Source organism: Stegodyphus dumicola, chromosome 11, assembly GCF_044657685.1.
Source record: "Stegodyphus dumicola isolate Sdum_Otavi_A_Nest chromosome 11, ASM4465768v1".
Classification (NCBI taxonomy): Eukaryota; Metazoa; Arthropoda; class Arachnida; order Araneae; family Eresidae; genus Stegodyphus; species Stegodyphus dumicola.
In genome coordinates, this window is record NC_140778.1 from 38,564,471 (window position 1) to 38,575,894 (window position 11,424).

The following is an 11,424-nucleotide window of genomic DNA, read 5'->3' on the forward strand; positions in this document are numbered from 1 at the left end:
ATATGGTAAAGTCTGGTCACAGAGCTGGTGTGGCATAATTTTTAGAATTTAGGGACATGCTGAGCAACAAAATCTAGAAATGGCAAAACTTTTAGAATTTAGAGCAGGCATTGGAAGCAAAATTTAGAAAGGCACCAAGCAGCAGAATTTAGGATCCACAGAGACTGCGTCAGATGGCAAAATGCCTAGCGCCAGCTCTGTGTACGATGCATTAATACGTATTAGATGAATCTTTTGAATTGTCAGTTTTCAATTTCTTTATTAATAAAAAAATTCCTTTTTATAATTCCTGTCCATTTGATAAGATTAGAAGTACTTTTGATATTCTCCATGCTTGTATCTAGTGAAAAACAGAGAAAATAAATGGAAAATAAAAATTTTAATAAAGCGATTCTAGAATCAGAAGTAAAACATTCAACTATTATGTTTCCATTGTTTTTCCAGATGTTCTCCAAAATGTAAGAAACTGCGTGTTACTACCATGGAGACATTTTTCATTTTATCACAATCTTTTAGAATCGTGGGTCTATAAATTTACCTTAAAATCTTTCTAAACTTTCCAAGTTTCAATGTCTAAAATCCTAAAGAAAAATTACCCCTACCAATTCTGTAACAGCAAAAGCCAGAAATGTTTTTTAAAAAATCGGAGGAAAAAAGTGTGAAATTAATTTTATAGAGGAAAAATGATGCATTTCTCAGAATTCTGATCATTCTGAGAAATAAAAAAAATTCTTACCATGAAAAAATTAAAAAGACATTTTTAATTAATTACACAGCTATTCTGCTTTTGTTGAAAATTGTTTTGTAAACTGTGCTTTATAGCATTATTGCTTGCTTATTTTCAAATTCAAATTTTTTAGGTTCAAAAACTTGTATAAAATGTGGCCAAAATGGAACTTTATAATATGACAGTGAAAAATAAAAATGCTTTATTTTAATGTTATTTCTTAAATATAATCCCAATATGTTACTATTTTTTAATGAAATTTATCAATGTTAGAATGTTCTAAAAAATCGTCAAAAAATTCCCAGATCTCGGAATTAAAAATTTTCTATAGAAACCGATCTTAAAATCGCCAAAATGTTGATAATCACCAAATTTAGAACCCTGTAATAGAATTCACATTCCCAAAAGCGGAAAGTTGTTTGAGGGCTCGTTCATTACAAAAAATGAAAAACTTTTGAAATGCTTATGTTTCACTTCCTGCTCAGAAATTCGAGTATCCCGCCATTATTTATATTACAAATAGGAACAAATTATAACTCATGAACCCATTCAAAAAATAGCCATATTTGTCAGTGAATCGCCAAAAATATTACTCCAAAATGCTAATTCACACTCAAAATGGCAGTCGAAACCAGACAGAAATTTCAACTGATTAAAATTAAGGACCTTCTGCCGATTTTGGCCAAAATTAAGGACCAAAAATCAATTCCAAAAAACTTAAGGACTTTTAAGGACCGTACGAACCCTGCTGTTGTATCTTCAGCAGTAGTATTCCAGTTCTGTGGGAAAGAAAGCTTTAGTTCCTTAGACCTATGAAAAACCTCTTAGAGAAGTTTATCTTAATGGTATGCTGATAAGATTCAAAGTTTATATGTCATGGTCTTAGACTCTGATTGCATGCTGGCAAAATGTATAATACGAAAACAGCTGATGGACCAGAACATTTTTTTGAGAAAATTTCAATACAGTTTTAACAAAACAAAAATAAAGATTAAACTAAATTTTAAATTTCACTTATAAGGTAATTATTATTAAATAAACTTATAAAGTAATTCTAATAATAATCCATTTTGAATAACATGCAAAAACTCATATTTATTTCCTACCTGAAGTTTAGAGGTTGAAACCTGCAAGAAATTTCTTTTGTTTATACTTTGAAATTGAAACATATTGATAGCAGCTATATATTAAATTTTACACTGATATTTATTTCAAGTCATTCCAGTTTATTAAAGTAACCACTAAATAAAAAATAAAAAAAATTTAATCTAAACCAAAATCTGGGAACACCAGCATCCTGAAACACTATCACCTACACACTGTCAAAATAAATTCCTTACTGTACCAAACCTGGAACATTTTAGAGCTTAGAGAATAAAATATTAGAGGAGACGAGAGTTCTGATTTCATTGCTGAAAGAGTCTAACACTAGTAGTCTTCCAACAGATTCCAATTCTTTTTTACTTAAAATAAGTTTCATTCAAAAACAAAAAAATAAACACATAACAAAAAAATTAAGAAGCTTATCAGCCATACCATATATGAAAATAATTATTCTACAACAAATAATTAGACAATCAAATAAAGCAAAATTTATTTCACTGCTGTCATATAAGAAATTTGTAATTCAAGTAATTTGTTTGTTTTGAAAGAATTTGTTTCACCTCTTTAATAACATTTAACTTTTTCCTGAATATTCGAATACTCATCATGCAGTTAACCACATATTTTACTTAAGTTTACCAACTATATTCAGAGTTTCATGCAAATGTTTTGGTTACTTGAACAATAATTCCCATAGGATGGATTTAAAGCTTTTAAAGAACAATCCAGGGAATGAAACAATAAAAAATATGAACAACATTAATTTATAATGTAAAGGGAGGACAGTTAGAAAAGTTCTCAGAATGTCTGAGAATCAGCATCTTCAGGACATCCTCACATATTCAGGAGCACAGCGAATTAAAGAAGACATCCTCGGTATGTTAAATTACAGCGTCCTCAGGACATCTGAGAATCAACATACTCATATGTTCCGACTCAAATAGGACATCCTGAGAATATTCTGTGCTATGGAGGTAATATATTTTTTGTAAAGACATTTTGCTTTGCAATCGTACATATTTTTGGAGAATCAAATGCATTGTTATTGGATGACAATATATGTCTACCAATATATATAAATATTTATTTTGCTATTAAGCCTAAATCCATGAAATTACCGAAATATCAACGCATTGTTTAGTAATGTTCTATGGAGTATTTAAACAACATATGCTTTATATTCTATTTTTATAGATACTTTATTTAAGTTATTTCTTGTTTAAATATATATTTTACACATTTTCACTATTTACTTACCATTTAATGACTTTTAATATTATATATCTGAAAACTAAATATGCTACTTAAAATTCTTTTTTCGTATGAAAAATTTGAACACAATTTATGTATTAGTGCCTCGGAGTAAACACAATTTATAAACTCATAAACTCATAAACACAATTTATGTATGAATTTAAAATTTGAACAGGGGGATCTACACACAGTACTATGTTACAGTCCTTGCATTCATAATAACTCATTTGCCGTTTGTAGGATTTTTCTTGTATTTTTTTTATAAATTTAAAAGTTTAGTAATGTATTTCATCAGTTAAAACTTTGGAATAATTTAAATATCGCTTCCAAAAATTATTTCTAAATTTCTTTTTTATATATTTTCATGTAAAGGAAGAAGATACTTAAACGCTAACTTTAACATATATGATAGCTTAAAGAGCCGTCATAAAGCATGCCACTCGGAAACGTTCCTTTGCCCTTATGTTTATATAATAAAAAACCACGTGTACGCTACTTTCATTTTGAGTAAAAGGTAAAATCTGCATGTATCTGAAACCATATGGACATACAATGCCATCTTGTGCCAAAAGTTATAGTTTTTAAAATGTTTTAAGACACTGGCACAAATTTGTGATGGCCGGGGATGAACAAGAAAACGCTCTGCCCCGCCAGAGCCAGGTAGAATAGGTTGGCGTAGAATGGGCGATTTCTGAATCCTTTTTGGTAAAAGAATTTGGCTTATTTATTTCAAAAATAACTTCAGAATATTGTTTTAAAATTTTGTAGGGGCATGAAAAAGGAGGAGATTTTTCTGGTGTTAGGATATTGAATTTCCTCATACATTAGTAAAGCACCAGGTTTAAAATTACTTGTTACAGACCTTATCGAAAGAATTTTCCTAGCTTCTTCACTTGGTGGATACACAGCCCAATTTTTGATCACATGGTAATTTTCCATAGTAAGATGATGGAAATTTTGTTACATGCTTCCTTCTTCACTAACGTGAGGTAATAATTTTATACATACAATATTGATAAGAATTTAAATTACACTTAAATCTAGTCATAAGAGTTTGATTAACTTTTTCTACTTTACCATTAGGTCTCTAGTCTATAACGGTAGCTAATAGCTATGTAACATTATGGTTTCAAAAAAATGCTTAAATTTTGAGGTAAAGGTAGCATTTCAAGCATTTGAATTTTTCTTTTAAGTGCATATCTATTTATATTAAGTATAACGATCTGTAATAATGTGAATATACTTTTTAGTAGAATTATAATAATTCTGATTACCAACAGTATCGATAAAAAACAGTTCAAAAGGTTCACTAACAGATGAAGATTTTCACAAAAGCAATAAGAAATATTTTTTTCTTTTTTATTAAGCTCCTTACCCAGTTTAATGAAAGTTCCCTTAAAATTTTATTTTTATAAAAGGATTTTCAATGCTGCCATCTGCAGGACATTCATAAAACTAAAATGAAATCTTAAAAATCAGACAATTTTCATTTGTTTTCATTTTTAACATACTACTAGCTTTCAAGCTTAAAAAACAATAAATAAGAAAATTGTTGTTATATTTTTTAATTAGTACACTTATTATAACACTTTTAAAAAATTTTAAATGAATTAAAAAAGATTCATTTAAGGATCATACTAAAATGCAATACGGCTTACCATCCTGGTTATGCACAGCTTCTACCACCATATCAGACAAGGAGGTTAGAATAGAAGGAGGGAAGGTTCAACTCAAACGGTGAAGCTTGGCGGCCATCTTCCTGTTATCACCGTGACTTATGCAAGGAAGTCTGTCATTGCAACATTTTTTTCTTTTCTTTTTGAAGCATGTCAGCTTGTATTGCATATGGATGCACAAATAGATTCTCGAAAAAAATTCCGGGCATTATTTTTCACACGTAAGTATTAATTTTCTTTTTTTATGTAATATGACAACTATGTCAAAAAATATCACAATGTCATGTGGTTTTCTTTCCAGATGTGAAAAAAAAGGACTTAAAATAGGTTATTTAATATAACTATAATCAAAATATATTAAATACATTTTAATGTTTCTGTTTATAGCTGGTATCTTCGTTCCTTAAGATACAGTGCTATATGGTAGGATTTAAATTGTATAATTTGAACGTTTTAGTTAATTCGTTTTATAACTTTCATGAAACGTAAGAAATCAATTGTTACTATTTTTATGAATTGTAAAGGTGTTAAATAAAGCAATGCTTTTCTTTATATATTAATTATTATTCATTTTTTTAAGTTAAGATAAACTGTTCTGTTATTAAAATTTTTTTACATAAACTTACAAATTTCTGGGCAGTATAGTGATAAAATTAAGTAAAATATTTACACAATTGAACATGTGGAAAGATGTATCCAAAAACTTATATAGGTGTATTTCTGTAATTCAACTTAATTAAAGGCAGTTTCTTTGAGATTAATAAATATGAAATGCGCATAAACTGAAATCAATGAATTCACATAAATCTGTTTTATTTTATTAAGATTTATTTTCTAACCTAAGCAAGTTCGTGAAATATGCAGAAACATCATTTTTTAAAGGCTTTAATGTTATGCGCATGCATTTAGATTTCGAACTATTTCTTAATAATTTGCTGTACGTAGTAAATTATGGATATCATCTTTATTACTTTGAAACAAAAATTCAACAATAGCGAGGGATTTCATTATAAATTTAACATATTTTTACTGGAAAATAAATGCACGGAACAGGTTAGAAACACGTACATGTCACTGCCGTAATGCAATGTTTTGAAGTCACAAACATGGACGCCGCTTGTTCGGCGGAGTTTCATTCCCCGATAGTGGAGGAAACCGCGAACCCTCCCTCCTTCTATTCTAACCTCCTTGATATCAGACGTATCTATACAGATCTCCAATTTCTCCTCCAGATTCGGAAATTTCAAGACAGCTTGAATCAAATATTTAATTGCAATTATTTGGCTTCATGTCTCAGTTCTTCGATGTGATATTTTGTATCTCAAGTAACGAAGTTGAATTTATGTTTAGACCCATTTACGTTTCAAATCAATTTCGCACTTTCTCAATGTGCCCATCAATCGAGTTATTAGTAACTATTATGTCTTATGTCATCTAGAGATTGGAGCTTCGCATTATCCAAATGACCATCTTAGAAAGGCTAGATTTTGTGGCAAATGGCATTTTAACATATTTCCTGGCCTTTTGCTTGGCTGAAAGTGCCAAGAAGTTAAACCAAGTGTTATATATTTAATAACAGGTTCCTAATTATAGCCTCTGTTTTGAGAAGAGCGTAAATTTGTGCTGTGTAGCTTTCTGAAATCGACAGCAAAGCACAACGACTTATGCTGTGTTTGATTTATTCTTTTTCCGAAACCACTGGACTAGCTTAGAAACAATTTCAGGTACAATAATTTTGCTTTTAAGCATCTACTTGGTATGCATTTCTATGATTTCTTGTTTCATTGTTTCAGATGTATAAGGTATAGCTATACACGGGGATTGTTTTAAGCATTTATTAAATGTATTTACTACGTATAACCACGGTCTTATGGAAGGACATGGAAGTAGTACTTACCAACTTCTGAAGTTTTTCCTTTTCTTCCTCCTCGAAGTTTCGCAGATATACGTGGAAGGAGAACTCTTTACCACAAGCTGCGCTTGTAACAATCCGCATCTCTACTGACTGCCTGTTCACTGCATAGTAGACTGAGTCTACTATACAGACTACTGACTGTATAGTAGTCTGAGTATTCAGTAGTCTGTATAGTCTGTCTGAGTATTCAGACTACTATATAACCTCCAGAATCACATCATCATGCCAAGAAAATTCTCACGAGTCAATAAACAACGACAGTCTCTACCAGTCGCTTATAACTGTTAATATCAAAAATAAAATTCCATCCAGCCGAGTGAGGGTCTTTCAACACAGAATGAAGTACTGACAGCGACGTGGCCGGCGCACACTAAAATCATTGCATGCGCGGATGACGTACCACGCGAGAAAAATTACAGAAAAACTGCAATGAAGTTTGCGCGATCTTTCATGACCAGTGTACCAAACTTAAGCTCACAATTGCAGAACATAAGTCAAAAGTCCTTTTAATTCCGAAAAAACGAGGATCCTTAGTAAGACGCCCCACCATAAAGATTAACAACCAACGATTGCAGATAGTGGACCAGCTAATATATTTAGGGGTCACTTTTCATCATAAGATGACCTGGATCCCTCACGTGCAGGATCTCAAACTCCGGACGGCAGCCATAGCCAAACAAATGAAACTCTTTTATGGTCACAAATGGGGGCTTAACCCCCATATTCAAAAGGTATTGTATACAACAGTCATCGAGAAGATAGTGACGTATGCTGCCGCAGTATGGGCCTACCCAATGCAAGGAAGGAAGGTCAGACATCTTAACAGCATACAATGACCATTCGCATCGGGAATCACACGGGCCTACCGCACCACCTCCACCGATGCCATTAACGTACTTGCTGGTCTCCTCCCCCTGCACATCCAGGTTGAGGAGGAGGCAGCACACCAACACATTTTGCAACTTAAGAAGGCAGTTACTTTTGACGATGAAACATACTACCCGGATGAGTACGAAACAAACTTCTGCCCTCTTGACGTCCACCCGGCAGAGAAAGGCAAAGGGATACTTATCTCAATTAATCCTACTGCAACTCATCACTCAAGGGAAATGACCATCTATACAGACGGGTTTAGATTGGACGAAAGAAAGGGATGCGCCTATGTCGCCATGAAACAAGACAACGCAATCGAGAAATGGAAAGGACAGTTAAGACAACATAACAGTGTCTTTCAAAGCGAAGCAGTGGCAATTGCACAAGCGATTCGCTACCTGCACTCGCACCAGCATAGCCATGTCACCATTAAAATGGACAGCTTATCATCGTTATATGGCATTTGGAATGCAGATCATCTCTCGAGGATTATACAGGGAATCCAGAGAGATCTTAGAAGCAACCCCCAGTACCGCACAAATTTAGAGTGGATAAAGGCTCATGTTGGCCACTATGGCAATGAGCTTGCCGACCAACTCGCCAAAGAGGCAACAAGTGACCCGCCTGATGTACCAATTATCATCCCATGGCCGCATTCGTATTTAAAGAAGACACTACGCCTAAGGGCCACTGGCATGTGGCAGTACGAATGGGATCAAAGCACCACAGGGAGAAGGACCCACTACTTCATCGGCTATGGGGACACTAGCCGAAATGTAGCGAACGCACAGTTGGTAAGGTTCATTTCCGGGCATGGACCCTACCCGGAATATTTCTTCAAGCGTGGTATAAGTCACACAAGTCAATGTGCATGCGGCGACTCAGGCTCACCAGAGCACTATCTAACGTCATACCCATTAACAGAAGGACTGCATATCAATCTCCCTGAAACAAATCGCCAGCCGTTCTGTAAATATATGATAAAACAGCAGCACTTTATAAAAAAGCTGGTACAGTTGTAAGGATCTTAAGTTTTACTAACGTTTATTTTTATTTTAAATCTTTACTATCACTTCTTATTTTCTACTTCCGGCCAGAATTAAAAGCTTTAACTTATTTATGCAAATTTGTCTGGCGAACGCCAAGTACTTAAGTTGTGGCTTTTTGCCAAGCGAGAGAGAGGAAGGAGTTAGTCGAAGCAGGCCGCTTACCTTAGCAGTTTTACTCAGTTGCTGGTTGCCTTCCAGGCCAGAGGTTTAATCCTCGTGATAATTTTTAAACGTATTGTAGTGTTAACAGTTCTCTGTACTACATACGGCTTCCTGTTAATATAAGGCCAATCTTCCACGTAGGCCCTTGTTTATTATTCCAAAGTTAAGTTAGAGTTTAGTTAAATATTTTTATATTCTTACGTTCAGACCACAAGTAGTTGGTCTCTGTATTCCGAAGTACGGAAATTATTGTAAAGAGTGAAAAATAAAGGGTTTCGTATACCCTTCCTGTGTATCTTGTCTACTTCCCACATTTATTGAACATAGCTTTAGTAAGCTCCCTGTTCCGAGTCAGGTCTGTGCATGTTCCCAAAGAAAGTAAGACGGAACATTGAACCTGATACAGTTGATGGACAGACTGTCCGACTTAGATACAGACTTTTGTCAGCCATAGAACAACCCGGCATGTAAAAACAACTTAAGCATTTTAAAAAGGGCATGTATTGCAATGTAGGAAAACTGTCATTCAAGTGAATTGTAAGAAACTATAATGTAGACTAGAAACTCACATTATAAAGACTGCCTGTATTCATACCTGGAAAGTCAGTTGCATTTAACAATGTGCATGTACTGTGTAAATAAATTTCGACAAATTATACCATAAGTCCATATAATGAACCGATATATAATGTAGGCATAACGAATGTATGAAAGTGCATATATCTGTAAGCAATGTAACGTAAGGGAGAGTAATATATGTAAATAAGTAAAAATTTTTGTGTATCAGTAAGCTATGTATTAGTAAGTTATGCAATTTAAAGTAACGCAATATAAATGCAGAAATGTCTAATAAAAATGCATGGGTAACATATATGTTTTGTATTATGAATAAGGGATATAGGATGTCTAACGCAAAGCAATGTATATATTGGAATGTCTATTTCATGCACTGGAAAATTATGCAATAAGTACCCAAATAACATGTAATGTAAGTAACCTGTAAGACTATTTATTATGTTTGTAAATATTTGTATCTCAAAATTAATCAGAATGTATCTGCACGTATCTGTATGCAACTGCACGTATATGTAACCTAAAGTTAAGCAGTGTAGGCAAAAATTAAGTAATATGTGAAGCAGGCGTGCCTGACTATGTATGTATATAAAAATAATGTAACGTAAGGCACATGTAATATTGGCATATGTAACTGTACATGCAAACTGTATTTATATGCAATATACAAGTAATGTAGGTATATTTATTGAAATGTACAGCTAAAAATTGTAACTGTACAGAAAAGTAATTCAACGCAATGTAAGATTAATGTAATTCAGGTAATGCATATGCATTGTATGCCGGAAATGAGAGACAAAGTCTGTATGTAACTCTGTAATTCACGTTATCCATAGAATATGTTAACCATCAAACAAGAATGTAATACTAAATATTAACAGCCCTTGTATGGCCATATAGTAATTGTTCTTTTGAAAGACTCAAGGTTCAACTTTAGATATTGGTGGACGTGGCGCTCCACCAATTAACCGACAGTAAAGGTGGTGCCCACGTCCCCCGTCGCATGTATTGAAGTCGGTAGGATCAATTGAATGGAAAGATCGATTTGTTAATTCATTTTCAAGTTTCAAATCGGATGAATGGACTCGCAAAAAAAATGGCACATTAAAATACGGTCACTGAACTACAGTGAGCTAAGACACAATAGACACAGTGACATAAGACACAGTGAACTATGAAAATTTTAACAAAGGTTTCGTACTTTATCTTATGAAAACAAAATATCAGAATCTAATTAAATGTTTCACTTATTAGAAAAATAGAAAATCTAAATATTTGTGAATAAAAAGAAATTGTCTTTAAAAAAATAAAATTTATTGAAAAAAATAAAAGAATTACAAAATATTGCAGAAATTACATAAAATAGCGAATAAACGTATTCGGCACAAGCTCGCTAAATGTAAAACAGATTGTACAGTCAGAAAGCTCGCCTTGTCACAGAAATATACTATTCATCGGGTTTAAAGGTTATTTAGACTAATGTGCGAAGTTCAGTGAGTAACATGTATTTTCCTTTGAATGTATAAACTAGCCAAAAAAAGGGGGGAGAACTTGACAATTAGATGCAAATTTAATAGATGGATTGAAGGAACCCTACTACAACCTACCACTTTGTGTAAGCATTTTCGTGGATTTCTTTAAGGTATGTAAATATGAGCACATTTTCCCTAAAAAATTCTCCATGAAATCATGCCTAGCCAACCCTCATATGTTTTGCCATATTCAACACAAAATCAAATCATTCTTAAGATGATTAATTAATTAATTTTATGTTAGATGATAGGAAGCTTTTCAAAAATTAGGATACTTTCCGTAAACAATTAGTATTAATAAGCGCTGTTCAACTGGAATTGGGTTGAATTATTTGTTTATAGCAGTGCTTTTCAGCCGACTTACATGTACCTGTATGTATTGCTCAGAGGAGGGTGGGAGGAAATTCCTGAAGAACAGAGAACTCTAGCTCCATTGAAGAATTTATTTCTGATATACTGATACTGAATGAGACCTAAAAACACTTTTCTTTTAAAATATATCTCCCCTTATGATCCCTGACACAGCAGTTTACTTTCCCCTTCCGTAATTAACGTCAGT